Source organism: Schistocerca americana, chromosome 4 (assembly GCF_021461395.2).
Source record: "Schistocerca americana isolate TAMUIC-IGC-003095 chromosome 4, iqSchAmer2.1, whole genome shotgun sequence".
NCBI classification, from domain to species: Eukaryota; Metazoa; Arthropoda; class Insecta; order Orthoptera; family Acrididae; genus Schistocerca; species Schistocerca americana.
Genome location: NC_060122.1, coordinates 248,070,792 through 248,089,145, shown reverse-complemented (window position 1 = coordinate 248,089,145; position 18,354 = coordinate 248,070,792). Strand labels below are relative to the sequence as shown.

Genomic DNA, 18,354 nt, shown 5'->3' with positions numbered 1-18,354 from the left:
CTTAAACTGTAACACATTTCATCGAGTTGCCTAAGCCATTCCATGTCATCTATTACTTCGACTTCATTGACTCTGACAGTTTGCTTTGTCACCGACAGACACTGCTGTTATGGGCACAGCAACACTGGTAGAGCACGCCAACCCCGTTGCTGCTTCAACTAGGCCGAAACTTTCTTTCGATGTTACATTCAGCTCAATACGTAAATGAAATTCATCATCTTTGCATTCATTTTCATGTACACCACTTTCAAACTGAAATTGCTCACTATCAGTTACTGGCTATCCTGCTACTATTACAACAAAAATGCAGTCTTGGTGTACGGGATCACTCGTTGCTACCCGCTCTAGCTCGTTCAGCTACTGTTGCTCATCTGCACTTTCCAAAACTATTTTCGTAACACTACCTACCATGGCTTTCCATTCTAGGAGCAACCCCCTGTCTCCTCTCATACTCCCGACCTACTCTGACAAATCTCACGACGTATTAATTGTTTATGTTATTGTCTTGCTTTTATTATCACCGGAGAGCCGTTTCTGATAATTATTAATACTATGGTGAGGATCCTCATTGCTCCAGTACCATAAATTGAGTTATTTTAGCCACCTATAGAATTTTTTACCTGCAGAGTGTGAATAGGCGTACAAGTGAAAGTTACTATGCGAACGAAAAACGTTCCAATAACAACCATATGAACCATATATTTCACGCAGTTTTTTATCTGATTTTGAGTTGTTGTTGTGGTCTTCAGCCCTGAGACTGGTTTGCAGCTCTCCATGCTACTCTATCTTGTGCAAGCTTCTTCATCTCCCAGTACCTACTGCAATCTACATCCTTCTAAATCTGTTTAGTGTTTTCATCTCTTGGCGTCCCTCTACGATTTTTACCCTCCTCGCTGGCCTCCAATACTAAATTGGTGCTCCCTTGATGCCTCAGAATATGTCCTACCAACCGATCCCTTTTCTAGTCAAGTTGTGCCACAAATTCCACTTCTCCCCAATTCTATTCAATACCTCCTCATTAGTTATGTGATCTACCCATCTTATCTTCAGCATTCTTCTGTAGCACCACATTTCGAAAGCTTCTATTCTCTTCTTGTCCAAACTGTTCATCGTCCATGTTTCACTTCCATACATGGCTACACTTCATACAAATACTTTCAGAAACGGCTTCCTGACACTTAAATCTATACTCGATGTTAACAAATTTCTCTTCTTCAGAAACGCTTTGCCAGTCTACATTTTACCTCCTCTCCACTTCGACCATCATCACTTATTTTACTCCCCAAATAGCAAAACTCATGTACTACTTTAAGTGTCTCATTTCCTAATCTAATTCCCTCAGTATCACTTGACTTAACTCGACTACATTCTATTATCCTCGTTTTGCTTTTGTTGATGTTCATCTTATATCCTCCTTTCAAGACACTGTCCATTCCGTTAAACTGCTCTTCCAAGTCCTTTGCTGTCTCTGACAGAATTACAATGTCATCGGCGAACCTCAAAGTTTTTATATCTTCTGCATGGATTTTAATACCTACTCCGAATTTTTCTTTTGTTTTCTTTACTGCTTGCTCAATACACACGTTGAATAACATCGGGGAGAGGCTAGAAACCTTGAGTAATTAACGAATATGTCACTAATTTTGAACTGAAATTTAGCAAAAGTGCAGTTGTTTTATTAAATAATACGTTCACCAGTAAACGTTACGGCAATAATCATGCTCAATGAAAATGTGAATCTACGTAATAATTAGTGACATTTCTGTGAACAGTTACGGTCAATGTACGCGAGAGAGCTCAGTTGAAAATGCAAAAACCTTAGAAAACGGTTGAAGGTTAATTTCCGTTAGACTGATCACTTTGTGATGATTCAAGACCAGAAGTTATTAACTAACTGTAACACTAACGGGATAATAATAGAGAAAAGCTATTTCACTGTACTGATTGCTATCTTCAATTTTATTAACCATTTCTTTCTCATTAACAAAACTAATTGTCAGAAAGGCGATAAATAAACACTGACTGTGTCACAATCGGCAGCAACGGAAAGCAACAAAGGTTTTGCTGTGTATTACCGTTCCAGTGTTTTAATAATTGGTGTTGACAAGTTGACAACAGAATGACAAAATCATCCGCCGCGCCGAGTGGCCGCCCGGTTTGAGGCGCCATGTCTCGGATTGCGCGGTCCCTCCCGCCGGAGCCGGCCGCGGTGGTCTAGTGGTTCTAGGCGCGCAGTCCGGAACCGCGGGGCTGCTACGGTCGCAGGTTCGAATCCTGCCTCGGGCATGGATGTGTGTGATGTCCTTAGGTTAGTTAGGTTTAATTAGTTCTAAGTTCTAGGGGACTTATGACCACAGCAGTTGAGTCCCATAGTGCTCAGAGCCATTTGAACCATTTGAACCTCCCGCCGGAGGTTCGAGTCGTCACTCGGGCATGATTGTGTGTGTTGTTCTTAGCATAGGTTAGTTTAAGCAGTGTGTAAGTCTAGGGACCGATGACCTCAGCAGTTTGGCCCCTTAGGAATTCACACACATTTGGACATTTTTTTAAATCCTCCCATCTATAGTATCTGCTCCGGCGTATCGATAAGCGCTAGCACGAAGATGAAGAACGCGAGAGTAGAGAAGGCTGTCAGTACCGGGCCTCAGTCGTGCTTCGGTAGCTCAGATGGTAGAGCACTTGCCCGCGAAAGGCAAAGGTCCCGAGTTCGAGTCTCGGTCGGGCACACAGTTTTAATCTGCCAGGAAGTTTCGTATCAGCGCACACTCCGCTGCAGAGTGAAAATCTCATTCTGGAATTTTTTTTATTGCCTCTTTTCCTCTGCCTTATTTCTGAGCTCACTGCGATTCAAATAGAGATGCAGAGTACGTTGAAGTATTAAGTTAACTTGTAACGCGTAATTTTATACTACTATTTTTCTGCTGACGGTGATACAAGCCAAGATAGCGTTAACTCACTATTGAATTTGCCGGTCTTCATATTCTCATTATTCGCTATAAGGTTTATCTGTTATCTGTAAAACGAAAATTACGCAAAGTTTACAGACTCTTATAGCTTTTAGCAAAATACCAATCCTACCGCGCGGTAGCCTCGATAGGATTTTTATATTATGCTACATATCTGTATCTCCAAACTGCGGCAGTATTTATATAGTTCTAATAATGGTATTACTTACAGCAAAAGAATTTTGCGTGTACATACGAAGTGTTTTTATCGTCATGTTTGTAGTGACAGCAACAATTTACAGTCAAAGCTATTCAATAATGCAGGTATTTGACGAAAAAAATAGCGTTCAGATAATGCACAGGTTAATAATTTGTTGTTGAAAACATTGCTGATGCTATCGGTTATGGACACAGCAACATTCAATCGTGTTCGTAGCACCACCGGTTTTCAAACCGACCGCACAGGTTAATGACCCTTTCTACTCCAATGTCGAGTGCCACTCGACATCGCGAAATTTGTTTTCCGCTCCGATGTCGAGCCTCATTCGACACGACTTTTCGAAGCTCTCAGACGTATTTTGAGTCTACTAGGCATTATTGCGGCAATGTGCTGCAGTCTAGGAGAACTAGTGTTAACTCGGTGTCGAACAGTAGCAGCTGCGTTAAGTCAAAGATTGTAATTAATACGTTCAAGTCCACGCGCTCGAAATGGCTAGTTCTTCAAGTACAGTCCTGTCTGAGTAAGAGATTTTAGATCTTTTAGAGCAATCTCTAAGTCAAAACGAGAGTGAAAATGATTTTGATTATGATAGTGATTCATTTCAAAACAACGAGTGACAATGACGAAGAAAACAGTGACAATGTGCATGTTTCTAGTGATTCAGCAGAGGATTCGTGGCGAATGTGGAGCGACACTGACACTGACTTCACAGATTTTCCTTTTGACGAATCGAAGTGTGGTTTTATGACAGAAAGTAGTTCTGTTCCATCATCGTCTGTCGGATTCTTTCAATTAATTTTTACAGATAACCTATTTCAACAAATAGCAGATGAAACGAATAGGTATGCTACATCAAAAATACGTAAAGTGACACCACTTCCATACATTCTGCATGGTGGAACTGGAGAAATGTTACCATGGAAGAAATGAAACGCTTCCATGATGTACTACTGAATATGGCATTACGAAAGTGTAAGAACTTGCAGGACTTTTTTTTCAAGAGAATGGCTACAATCATCCAACTTCTTTCCAGACTATTTTAGTCGCTGACGATTTATGCAGATTTTCTGGGCACTTCATGTTTCTGATCTGACGAGTGCTACACATGTCAACAGTCAGGTTCAGTCACGTCTGAGTAAAGTGACAAATGTACTGAATTACTTGTCTGGCAGGTTTCTCGAAATTTATCGACCATATCAGTATTTAGCTACTGATGAATCTACAGTACCGTTCAAGGGTCGTGTATTATTCAAAATGTACAATCTTAAAAACCAACAAAATGGGGACTCAGACTTTATGTAATTTCGGATTCATCAAATGGTTATATCTGCAGTTTGATACCCTATTTTGGCGCTGTAACAACTGAATCATTGATTTGTCCACACTTGAATTTTTCTGAGAGAATAGTTCTTCAGCTGCTAGCTAATATCAGAGATGCTACAGGGCAATCAGGGTATCATTTGTACACTGACCGTTTTTATACAAGTGTTGCATTAGCTGATGAGCTGTTGAAACAGAACATGCATCTCACAGGAACGATTCAGGCCAATCGCAAAAACCTTCCAGCTGCAATCAAGAAAGGAGCTCTGCGTCTAAGGAAACACGAAATAAAATGCCTCCACAACAACAAAATGATGGTTCTGGCATGGCAAGATAAACGAACAGTTCTCATGCTTTCTACAAAAGCCAATAACTCAGTGTCACTCATAGAAAGGAGAAACAGAAAGGAAAGGGAAGAAATAAAGAAACCAAATGTGATTATTGATTATACTTCAAAGATGGGTGGAGTTGATCGATCTGACCATTTTATTTCCAGTTACGGTTTTCTAATGAAAAGTCTCAAGTGGTGGCGAAAACTATACTTCTTGCTGTTGGAGGTAGGACTTGTAAACAGCTATTTACTATACAAGAACCACTGTGAGAAAAACAACTTGACACTATCGTCTCTAAAACATTCCGTAAAAGTGTTATAAGAGGATTAATTGCCGAAGAAAGAATTCAAGGACAGAAACGAGGACGTATTTCAACTTCTGATGACGAGGAACGCTTGAATGGAAAGTTGCACTTTATCAACAAGCTTCCTGGGACAGAAGAAAGAAAGGTGGCAGGCGTGAAACTGTGTATTACTGCGAAGCATGCTCACGAAACCCAGCTCTCCACCCTGAGGAATGTTTCAAAAAATACCACACAATGGAAAGTTTTGTACTCTAAAAGCTTACGTAAACATATGAAGGAAAGCACACATTTTGTTTTAATGTACACCCAAATTGTTGGCCAGCGGCCACATTCTTTCCACAAAGAGATCCGCGCAAATCTCTGCGTTGCGCCGCCGCCCAGGCGGCGGCGATTTAAATAAGAGCGCGCGGAGCCGCCCTGTGTCTGCCTTACGGAGTGCAAAGGGTTAATGATTTGTTGTGGAACACATTGCTGATACTATCAGTTATGGACACAGCAACATTCAATCGTGTTCGTAGCACTACCGGATTTCAATCCGACCATCGTGCTACGTGAACAATGCATCTTATTACACAGAAAATAAGCTAACGCTAAATCACAGCAAGACTCAGTTTTTACAGTTTCAATCACACAATTCAACAAAACCCGACGTTTTAATTTCACAGAATGGGCATGTGATTAGTGAAACTTGGCATTTCCAATTTCATGGTATTCAGATGACAGTTTACTATGTAGTAAACTGTCATGGAAAGCCCACATTCAGGATTTTTTTGAAAGACTTAATGCTACCATTTTTAATATTCGAATGGTATCAGAAATAAGTGATACTACGACACGAAAAGTTGTCTACTTTGCTTATTGTCATTCGCTTATGTTGTATGCTATTATATTTTGGGGTAAATCTTCCCATTCTCAAAGGATATTTTTGTCTCAGAAACGGGCAGTTTAGGCAATAAGTGGTGTTAGCTCGCGAACCTCTTGCGACCCCTGTTCACTAGCCTGTGTATTCTCACATTGGCCCCTCAGTATGTCTATTCTCTATTGTCTTTTCTTGTTAACAATATCAACTTTTTTCACTCAGTTAATACTAGAGAGAAATCCAATCAGCAATTGGATCGCACTTCCTTGACTCTTGTGCAGTAAGGTGTGCAGTATACTGCTGCATACATTTTCGATAAGCTACCACAATAATTTAAAAATCTTAGCGGTAATCTACGCTCTTTCAAAACGAAACTGAAGAGTTTCCTCAGGGGCCAGTACTTCTATTCTGTAGAGGAGTTCCTTGAAAAATTAGGGTGATTCCTATGTTATATTGTTGGTTGCGTTTACGTAAACATATGGCTTGTCTTCCATGACCTTGGCGATTTGCTCCTTAATTGGGTCCTACCGAACTAGACGCGTAAAATAAAAAAAATTGAGAAATGTGGTGAAAAAGCATCATCAAGACTACCCGCCTTATGCTTTTAATTTTCTGCAATGCGAACAATACTGTCTTATACGATCGATCATTGACAGTTGAGACTCTAGGCTCTCCATGTTATCTTCCACAAACCGCTGTAATTTTTAGATAGCTATGCGCTTCATTTAGTGAAATGTCATAGGAGATGATCCGTGCTGAACAGCCAGTTGCCATACTAACATACTACCCTATCAAAAATATCTGGAGACCTATTATTGGATTTTAATTGTGTCTCTCCACCCTTCGCTTTCATGGCCGCCTGAACTGTGCTTGGTCCCTTTGAATGAAGTATGTGAATGTCTATGGATGAATGACAGTCCATTCTTCCTCAAGCGCCGAAACGAGAGAAGGTAGTGGTCTTGGATACTAGGGTCTGGAGGGAAGTCGACTTTCCAACTCAGCCCAAAGGCATTACGCGGGGTTCAGATCGGGACTCTGGGCAGGCCAGACCATTTCTGGTGTTGTCCACAAAGGTGGACAAAAAAATTGAGAAATGTGGTGAAAAAGCATCATCAAGACTACCCGCCTTATGCTTTTAATTTTCTGCAATGCGAACAATACTGTCTTATACGATCGATCATTGACAGTTGAGACTCTAGGCTCTCCATGTTCTCTTCCACAAACCGCTGTAATTTTTAGATAGCTATGTGCTGCCTTATGTAAGGGTGCACTGTAATAATGATAGATTCATAGCTTAAGAACTGTTACTGTAATGTACACAGTACACAGAGCTGCAAAGTGACTTCATATCCTTCCACATTTAGCGGTTTCTTAAACGCAATAAGGGAACCACACTCTAATCAAGAAAAACACCCCCTTTAGTGGTACGCAAGATGGCGTGTGACATTCTCCATTCGACAAACCCAAATCATTCCATCAGATAGCCAGAGCGTATAGCGTTATTCATCGCTCCAAGTTTCTCGCTTCGACAATGGATTCACTGACTTAAGTAATGTGTGGCTTATGACGAACTGCCCGACCATTTTATCACATTCTTTCTAACTACTTATGCACAGTCATTGTCCTAACTGGACTACTGGAAGCATTTTGGATCTCATGAATGTTACCTTCCAATGACTTCGTGAGATTTTTTACACCCACCCTCTGCAATGAACGACGGTTCCTTACTGGCAGTGCATGACATCTAATTGGTCTTGGTTTAGCTGTGATTGTTTCTTCGCGTTTGCGCTTCACAATCACGTCGCCTACAGTCGACTTGGACAGCTTTAGAAGGGTTGGACTGACCATAATGACTAGACCACTACCATGTAACCGAGCTTTCCTGTCCCACCAGTTTTGCCGTTACCGCTTCTCTACTGAAAACGTAATAATCCATGCGTTATACTAGAGAGTTCGCTCTCGTGACAACTAGTGTTTTGGGGTGGTGATAAGAGCGTCCGGATATTTTGATCAGATAATGGTTTTATTTTATTTTTTTATTTTTTTAGTGATGTTAGTCGACATTTTCATCTCTCGTTGGAACCGAGATTCAAACTTTTTTCGTAGCTTTCCTATTTGAATTAGTCCACAAAGCGAATCGTAGGTCCGGCACTTGTGGAAGTAACTTGGCCACGTGACTAGATGCATCCACGTTCCAGATCAATATAGCACGCGTTGTTGTGCGGCAGTGCGAGCTTGGAAAGTGTTCGCGACGGCTTGCAGCGAACGAAATTAAATCCACATTGAGACTGAGAAGGGAGTGGCAATGCTGATAGAAATGCGACTGAACGTGCAAGAGAAGTGTTGAAACTGAATTTTACGATGGTGTGTAAACTACAATAGGAAGAACACGATGCTTAGCAGGTTATGATCACCCAAGAGAAGTACGGAATCAGTGCACACAGAAACTACCCCACTGACGATACCGATAAATGTCAAATTGGGCAGGAATTCCTACGGTATTATGAACAACAGAAAGAAACACCAACTTAACGCTTTACTTATCGTTGAGAATTCTCCTTCAAAGCTGTCAAGGAAAATCTGGGTAAAATTTTTCTGCCTATGGCATTTTGTTTTAGAAGATACCTGAATGAACCAGTCGTCATGCGTATGATCGAGACGACAACGTTAGGAAAAAAGGCGCACTACAAGGATTTTGTTTATGAAGAAGAAGAATCAGCATTAATCAGACAGTAGTATACCCAGACGAAACGTGAATTTATGAACATTAGACCGATAGTAAATGTTTTCTGAAGCGCCGGTCAGTATCAGATTGTTGTATTTGCCGTGTCATCCGAACAAGACACAGCCAGGGCAAAGGCACCACAGGCGCAAAGCTGCGATCTGGTGTCAGTGCCATAGAGACTCGCCACTTGCGCGAGTTCCACCAGCGCCACGGGCGGCTCTGAGGATGAAGATATCTACTTCGCCTCGGCCATCTGCCTGCCGAGTACAGTTTACGAAACGTCCCCTTCAAAAAATTATAAATTGACTGTGCTTAAAGTGACACACAATATTTTTAGCGCAACGCAATCTGACTTTTAATAATCCCTACAAAAGAACGGCCCTGACTAACAATAACCTATACCTTTCATGAATCACTTACCTCGCAAAAGTCTTCGTTATTCGAACCACTGCAATACGGCGAGCGCCAATACTGCCAGCTAAGTAAAACATTCTAACTACTGAAGGCACTAACTACTGATAGGCATAGTTAGCAAATGAAAATTTTGATAGAGAACAAACAATGTATTTACCTTAATAGTGTTCAAAAGTCATAATATACACTGCTGGCCACCGTAAATGCAACACCAAGAAAGACAAGAGGTAGCACAACAAAATTTATTTTGTAGATAACATTTTACCAAGTATCAAATGATTACGTTTAAAGACGTCTGTGACATGTGGTTCCTGCCAGAATCAGTAGCCAGAATAGCCGCCATTGTTGGAGATCACGGCTGCCACACGTCTCGGCATTTAGTCAAAGAGACGTTGGATGTGTTCCTGGGGTACAGCAGCCCAAGCAGCTTCCACACGTTGCCAAAGATCATCTGGTGTGGCAGCTGGGGATGTAATCTGGGTCACTCGTTGAGCAACCATGGACCACATGTTTTCTATCGGCGAAAGATCCGGAGAGCGAGCCGGCCAGGGAAGCAATTCAATCTGGTTATTGACGAAGAACCTTTGGACAATGCGTGCCACGTGTGGTCGCGCATTATCCTGTTGAAATATGGCTGTGGCCGAGCCCTGAAGGTAAGGAAGGACAACTGGCTCCAGCACCTCGGATATGTAGCGCCGGCTATTTAAAGTACCGGCAATGCGTACTAGAGGCGTGCGAGAGTAATATCCAATACCGCCCCATACCATAATACCCGGTGCAAGACCAGTGTGGTGGTGCATAATGCAGCTGTCCAGCATCCTCTCTCCACGGTGTCTCCACACTCGAATCCGACCATCGTGGTGCTGCAGACAGAAGCGTGCCTCGTCAGTAAAGACAACGTCATTCCATTCTGCCGTCCACATCCGTCTGTCATCACACCATTGGCGACGGAGACGTCTGTGGTTCTGCGTCAATGGTAGACGAAGCAATGGACGTCTTGCGGACAGACCACTCTGCTGTAAACGGCGTCGAATGGTACGCGCAGACACTGGATGGTGCGTTACAGACGCGATGTGCTGTGCTATGGTTCGGGATGTCACTGAGCGATCCATCACTGCCATGCGCACAATTTGCCTATCAGCACGTGCAGTGGTGCACCGAGGTGAATACGATCGACCACGTCGGTCCGTCGTACCCTCCTGCATCCAACGGTCACATATCCGCATTACAGTTGTTTGGTTTCGTCCAACACGACTAGCGATTTCTCTGTATGATAATCCACAATCTCGGTAAGCCACTATCCTTCCTCTGTCGAACTCGGATACTTGATCAAACGATGTTCGCTGTTGTCTGCGAGACATAACTGATCGTCTTGTGAAACAACCACAAGGTAAACACACGTGCCGAACGTACACTCGTCGAAATCGCCAAGCCTTAAATGGCGCTATGAGGTGGCGCCACAGGCGCGCGTAATGTGCGTCTGCGCTGAAATTCTAATCAGTTGCATATCTCATCGCTGCAAACCCATGGTGTAAATTTCACTTGATTCGGATGCCTCCTTCAGGATGTTGCATTTACGGTGGCCAGCAGTGTATATATCAGTTCATGACATCCGGTCTTACAAATTTACTGTCTCTGATGGACACACGTCCAGATCATCCGCTCTCAAAACTCCCCCATCTCTCTCCCCACATCCACCACTGCTGGCGGCTCACCTCCAACTGCGCAACGCTACGCGCTGTTAACAGCCAACTGCCCAACACTACAATAGCAAATTCCAACAATGCAAACCAGCCACAGACTGCACACAGCACAGCCAGTGATTTTCGTACAGAGCGCTAGGTGACGTTACCAACATAGAAACCTAAACAGCCACAGCCTACTTACAAGTTCGCCAATGAGCGGACGACTACTGACGGAACCCTTCTCGGAAGATAGAAGAGCAGCTCCCGCTCACCTTGTTACATACAAATCGTCGTCCAGGGCTGATTTAGACAGGGAACGTTGTTTAGTGAACCGTTAGAAGTGAACAGATAGTTGTTGTAAATTACATTTGCTATATACTATGAAGTTTACCTACGATTATTTGCACTCAGCCACTGAGGGGTGCGACTTTGTTACTAATTTGATGGAGTGTTGTGGAACCTTCGTTCTTCTATCCTGTTACCTGACCCTGGTGCATAGCTATGTAATAGTGGCAGGAAGGAATTGTCTTAGCGGTGTACTGCACCAGAAGCTGTTTCACAAACTCTGACTACAGTGAGGACAGTGGAAACTCGACCCCCCACAGCAGTAGCGACGAGGCCTGTACAAAACTGGCGACGTGTGTTTACTAAAGCACTATGATGGGTAGGAGCATATAGACGAATAACACAAGATAGTGCTCTACGTGGTAAAATATTGTAGTGTATGCTGTTACCAATCCCCTCCAACGTGGCATTTACAGACGGTGGTTCCATAGGCCACATACTTTTCGGTATGATATTACAGTGGCAAGTTGTTAAGGAGTACTATGCAATGTTCCTTATGACATGGCAAGAATTATATAAAACCCACTTAATTACGTGGGAGTACAGGCTTCAAAATAAAATGAAATAATTCAAACAGTATTATTATTTAACGCAAAATACAAGTTACGGGAATGAAACAACTTTATATCACCAATGCTTAAAAAAGAAGAAGTAGAAATGTATATCATTCCTATTAGTTTCACAAAGAGTGGAAAAAATCTTTCACAGTTAATGGAGATACAAAGATGGAGCTCAATTTCTGAGATCCAATCTCATTTATAATATTGAAATATCAAGTTCGATCAGGTGTTTTACTCCATACATTAGTAATATGTTGAATACCACTGAATGCTGTTACACACGTGATACAGAACTGTTCTCCTTATTTTACAGTTTATGACTGACTTATTTTGCAAACAATTATGACTTTTCGCAACCTGGGACTAACTAGATGCAAGCTGAAGAACTGTAAATATTTTCAGTCTGTTTATATAGGTGAGAGCGAGTCTCGTACCGTGGAGATAGTGTAGCTACGAATATATGACGTTTTCTTGTCGGTGTTTCAATCTAGCGACTGATTTTAGAATCATGTATAGGTTTAGGCACTAAAGAACGCTTAAGAGCTTCCTCTGTTTTATATTGTGTTTGCTGTTGTGAGACATGAGCTTGTATTTTGTGCAGCATTTTAAATAGTTTGATTAATAGACTTTTAAGAGCTGTATAATAGCTTTTGGGAAGAGATTGTTCATGTTTTAGTTACAGAATTTTATCGTATGCAATATTCTATATGTTTTCAGAACTAGTTAAATAGCTGCCGTACTTCGTCAGCCGTGCACCAGCTTGTTGCTTGAAAAAGTACCATGAAACATGTATTTGCAAATGGACCGAGTTTCCTTAACATCTTAACAATTTCAAATATTTTGGTTGTGGAAAACTGAGTTAATTTTAAATACCTTCAGTTTCAAAATACATTTAATTAGTAACTTGTGTTTCATAATATTTCTATTTAATTTATTATTTACTATTGGTACCTAAAAGGGTAATAATTAACATGTAGAGTATCAAGTACAGTATTAAAAAGATTTTAAAAACTGCAACACTTTTAAATTTCACAGAATATTTGTTTCTAGGTACACCACCATTTTGTAGTTTGGAACATTTTTTCACATTTGGAAAAACCTAACTTTTCTCGAGTAATTTTTTGGAATTGCAGAAAGAAACTAAATCACAGTAAAAATGAATGCCATCACTTGAAAATTACAGAGCTGGTTAGAGGTGTGCGTCTGAAAAGTATTCCGAGCTACAACACTTTCATCTCATGTGACTACGAAGGCTTTCCCGGCGTAATAATTGATAATATTCTTCTCGGGTATGCAGCCGGATCATAACGTCTTCATGACAATATTTCCGCGGTCCAACTGGCCGCCATCTTCAGGTGAGAGTGCTGGTGCACGATCTCGCCGGAACTGACTTCCCAGCGCAAACGGCGGCCCCTATACAGTGTGTTACAAAAAGGTACAGCCAAACTTTCAGGAAACATTCCTCACGCAACAGAAAGAAAATATGTTATGTGGACATGTGTCCGGAAACGCTTACTTGCCATGTTAGAGCTCATTTCATTACTTCTCTTCAAAGCACATTAATCATGGAATGGAAACACACAGCAACAGAACGTACCAGCGTGACTTCAAACACTTTGTTACAGGAAATGTTCAAAATGTCCTCCGTTAGCGAGGATACATGAATCCACCCTCCGTCGCATGGAATCCCTGATGCGCTGATGCAGCCCTGGAGAATGGCGTATTGTATCACAGCCGTCCACAATACGAGCACGAAGAGTCTCTACATTTGGTACCGGGGTTGCGTAGACAAGAGCTTTCATATCCCCTCATAAATGAAAGTCAGGAGGGTTGAGGTCAGGAGAACGTGGAGGCCATGGAATTGGTCCGCCTCTACCAATCCACCAGTCACCGAATCTGTTGTTGAGAAGCGTACGAACACTTCGACTGAAATGTGCAGGAGCTCCATCGTGCATGAACCACATGTTGCGTCGTACTTGTAAAGGCACATGTTCTAGCAGCACTGGTAGAGTATCCCGTATGAAATCATGTTCACGTGCTCCATTGAGCGTAGGTGGAAGAAACTAAAATGAGCTCTAACATGGAAATTAAGCGTTTCCGGACACATGTCCACATAACATCTGTACGTTATTTTTGTGTGAAGAATGTTTCCTGAAAGTTTGGCCGTACCTTTTTGTAACACCCTGTATAGGCCGCAGAAGGCCCACAACGCGTGCGCGAGAAGGTGCCGTAACTGCCCTCTAGCGCAGTAAACATACCGCGCCGCCAGTGGTGGAAACAGGCGAAATCGAGATATCGCTGTCAAAAATTAAAATATTTAAAAAAAATTTAATTACTGCGCTAGAGGGCAGTTACGGCACCTTCTCGCGCACGCGTTGTGGGTCTTCTGCGGCCTATATAGGGGCCGCCGTTTGCTCTGGGAAGTCAGTTGCGGCGAGATCGTGTACCAGCACTCTCACCTGAAGATGGCGGCCAGTTGGACCGCGGAAATATTGTGTCATGAAGACGTTATGATCCGGCTGCATACCCGAGAAGAATATTATCACTCTCATATCATTATTGATGGTTTATTTTAATTTACAGGTCTGAAGGGCATTGTTAAGTTATGGAAACTATTTATTATTTAGTGATGAATTCCAGCTGAGACTGTTACAATAAATATTTGTAAAAAAAGACAGCAGCTGCTACCAATGACGTTAATCACTTCCACCGAACTGAAACTCACAATGAACTATATGCTACCTGACAATCTGGTGGATTGCCTTCAACACGTTCAAAGTATATGCATTTTTCTTATGTGACCAAGGCTACCGAAAATTCCGGCGCCGAATGAGGTCTCTGAGTATCCCCTTTCCGCACGACATCTGAGGCTGTAAATCTAAATATCTGCCGAAAGAGGTCTCTGAGTATCCCCTTTCCTCACGACATCTGAGGCTGTAAATCTAAATATCTGCAATAAATTTGACATCCCTCGTTGATAGTGGTGAGAATAAAGAGCAAGATGTGTTTCACAAGAACGATATTTTCTGAATTTGTGCTAACTATTTGTCAATAAATCGTTTCCTTCGTGGTAATTCAAAACGTTCGAACACAATACATGTTCAAAAATCCTGCTCCAGTTTATGATATGGGTCTACAATTCAACGGATTACTCCCATTTTCTTTCTTTGGTACTGGTGTGACTTGTACAACATTCCAGTCTTCAGGTGTGGATATTTCGAAGATTCCTAGGTATGGAGCTATCGTAGCAGCGTACTCTAGAAACAACCTCACTGTTATACAGTCTGTGCTGGAGGCCTTGCCTGTGTTAAGTGATTTAAGCTGCTTCGCTACACTGAGGATATTTACTTACGTACATGTTTTTGGATTCAAATTCTAGAATATTTACTTCGTCTTCTTCGCTTCTTTGGTGATAGAGTATCGGAAAACCGTTTTTAGTAACTTTGGTTTGGTGGCACTCTCATTGAAGACATCACCATTTCCGTTCTTATCTTGCTGCATATGCATTTGCATATGACGAGAATCTCCTTGGGTTGTCTGCCAGATTTAGAGACAGAGTTTCGTTGTGAAAACTATTAAAAGCATCTCGCAGTGACTTACGCGCTAAATTTCGTGCTTCTGAAAAACTTCGACGATCTTGGCGATTCTGCGTTCTTTTAAATTTGGCGTGTCTCTTCGTTGTTTCTGCACCATTGTTCTGACCCGTTTTGCGAACCATGGGGGATCAATATCATCTCTTATTAAGTTACGTGGTGGAAAGAAACCTCTGTGTGGAGACATATTCACCTTTCGCCAAGCCCAAGGTATAGGACAGATTGCAATGTAACAGTCCGTTTGAGGCCTTGCGCAGCCAACGAATGTCAGATCAGAAAACTACGTGAAGTTTCCCGCTCTCCGCAGACGTGGCAACATATTCTATGTCCGCTCAAGTGTCAGTCTTCACAGCTGTGACACAAACAGTTGCTTGTCTACCCGAATGATATATCGAGTGAGAGGGACGCGACGTGAAAGATACGTCACAGAACCTGGGAATTTCCCTGTTCGCATCTGAGGGCGAGTGCTGGCGGCGAGGCCGCAAGGCAAGTAGTGCGGTAGTGTGCTCCGCCTCGCCCGCAGGGACCGGTCGCGCGCTGCCACTGGCCCGCTCACCTTGCAGGGGCGTCCCCACGCAGCCAGCCAACGCGTCCGCTCCCACTGCGACTGCGCACTACAGCCTCGCCTTCGAGGTCGTCACACAGGCTGCCGACTGCCGCTTCCTCGTGAGCGCACTGCGGGTGACTCACGCCTGCAACGCGCACGGATTTTTTTCTGCGAATAACGATGTTACAGTGGCTGCCTAAATACAGCGCGTAATTGCCATTTGGTGACAACACTGCAGAAGGCGAGACTGCAATTAAAACAGCAGTGCACCACCTCACTATCCGCTCGTCCACTTACTCATTTCACACAGAATTTAAATGTACTGCTATGTAGATGAATATTACTAGGATGTGAAACTTCCTGGCAGATTAAAACTGTGTGGCGCACCGAGACACGAGCTCGGGACCTTGGCCTTTCACGGGTAAGTGCTCTACCATCTGAGCTACCCAAGCATGACTCACGCCCCGTTCTCACAGCTTTGCTTCTGCCAGTACCTCGTCTCCTACCTTCCATACTTTACAGAAGCTCTCCTGCGAACCTTGCAGAACTAGCACTCCTGAAAGAAAGGATACTGTGAAGACATGGCTTAGCCACAGCCTCAGGGATGTTTCCAGAATGAGATTTTCAGTCTGCAGTGGAGTGTGCGCTGATATTAAACTTCCTGGCAGATTAAAACTGTATGCCGGACCGAGGATCGAAATCGGGACCTTCGCCTTTCGCGGGTAAGGTAGAGCACTTGCCCGCGATAAGCGAAGGTCCCGAGTTCGAGTCTCGGTCCGGCACACAGTTTTAATCTGCCAGGAATGTTTCAAGATTGTGGTGGTTCCATAATGGTATGGAATGGAGTGGATTCTATGGTCCAGCTGAACCGGTCATTGATTAAATGACTATGTTCGGCTACTTGGAAACCATTTGCAGCCATCTGATTGCCATCGAATATTTACTGGACACAATCGAGAGGTCAGTACCTCGTCTCCTGTGAGGACGGGGCGTGAGTCGTGCTTGGGTATCTCAGATCGATGCCGGCGCGGTAACTCAGGGTGTTCGGTCACAGGGTTAGCTGCCCTCTCAAATAAAAAACTGAGAGAACGGTTCAACACTGAACTTGAACGCGTGTCATGGACATCCGCAACGAACTATATCGAACACAATGACATTAAAGACAAAAAAAAGGATGGTAGAGCATTTTCCCGCGAATGGCAAAAATCCCGAGTTCAAGTTTCGGTCCGGCACACAGTTTTAATCTGACAGAATGTGTCATATCAGCACACGCTCCACTGCAGAGTGAAAATCTCATTCCAGTACTAGGAGACATAAAATAATGCTTAGTCAATGAAATTATGCACCATGTACGTAAAGAAAGACATAAAGTTTTAATTTTCCGTCTGTGTCACGAACAACATAGTCCCAGAATTAAAGGATTTCAAATCCCTCCAGTCTGTCCGAGGTTTTCTCAGACCTTGGTCACCTGAAAAATATCGGAACTGAAGCCCTTCCATAACATTCCAAATTTGGATTCTCTCTGCGCCTCACACCCTGCCCGCTGCAATGTTTCGTTGGAAGGAACTAACTTCTAGAACAGCCCGCCCCGCTCACACGAGTCAGGAATACGTAACTTCTGGAGCAACCATGGTGTTTTTACATCAGTCCTGTACAAACCACTCGAGAATTGCGAGCCAGAAACATTTATCTGACAATCCATCCAACCTACATAAGCACTAAAATTGCTTGGACTAACACATCCAAAATCAACATTTCAACCATCCAAACTCTGGCGTTAGGAACTTGCTTATCGCGCCGGCCGCGGTGGCCGTGCGGTTCTAGGCGCTGCAGTCCGGAACCGCGGGACTGCTACGGCCGCAGGTTCGAATCCTGCCTCGGGCATGGATGTGTGTGATGTCCTTAGGTTAGTTAGGTTTAAGTAGTTCTAAGTTCTAGGGGACTGATGACCTAAGGTGTTAAGTCCCATAGTGCTCAGAGCCATTTGAACCATTTGAACCTGCTTATTCTGCATAAGAAATAGTAGTAAATAACAATAGTGATGCTGTCACTGTTGGTTGGTAATATTTACTTGCAAAATGCAACCTAACACCAGACTGCGTGCTTAAAGCTTTCCTATGTGGCCGTTTTTTTAGTAAGACTTAAAAAGAGATAGAGATTATTAATTGATCACCGATGCGTCTGTTCTCGATTGTGTTCAGGAGACGTACGGACTGATTGCGCGAATAATTGACCTTTCGACCCGGATTGCCTTCACGCAATCAGAATCTTCGATGAAAATACCCAAGGGACCTATCTGAATATAAAAATGGAAATGAAAGCAAATTAGTGGAATTTCGTAAGATAAAGGTGAACAGATCGGAAGTTGAACACATTAGTAGTCTCCCAAATACAATCGAGGCACCGCGATAAAGAGCGAACCTGTAATAAAGCTCATATACAATTCGAACATCATTTTTGGTTAGTGAAAGAAAAGAATAAGAAAATTTCAGCATCGTTAAATAT

The 18,354-nt window shown here is 42.8% G+C and overlaps 1 long non-coding RNA gene across 1 annotated transcript in view; it reads right to left on the bottom strand.

The window, feature by feature from the left end:
* LOC124614014 overlaps nt 1-15,943 on the bottom strand; it is a 35,423-nt gene extending 19,480 nt beyond the window's left edge. The window contains exon 1 of the long non-coding RNA XR_006979676.1: nt 15,859-15,943. This is a non-coding gene — a long non-coding RNA (uncharacterized LOC124614014). The remainder of the gene's footprint in view (nt 1-15,858) is intronic.
* Between the last annotated feature and the right edge of the window lie 2,411 nt (nt 15,944-18,354).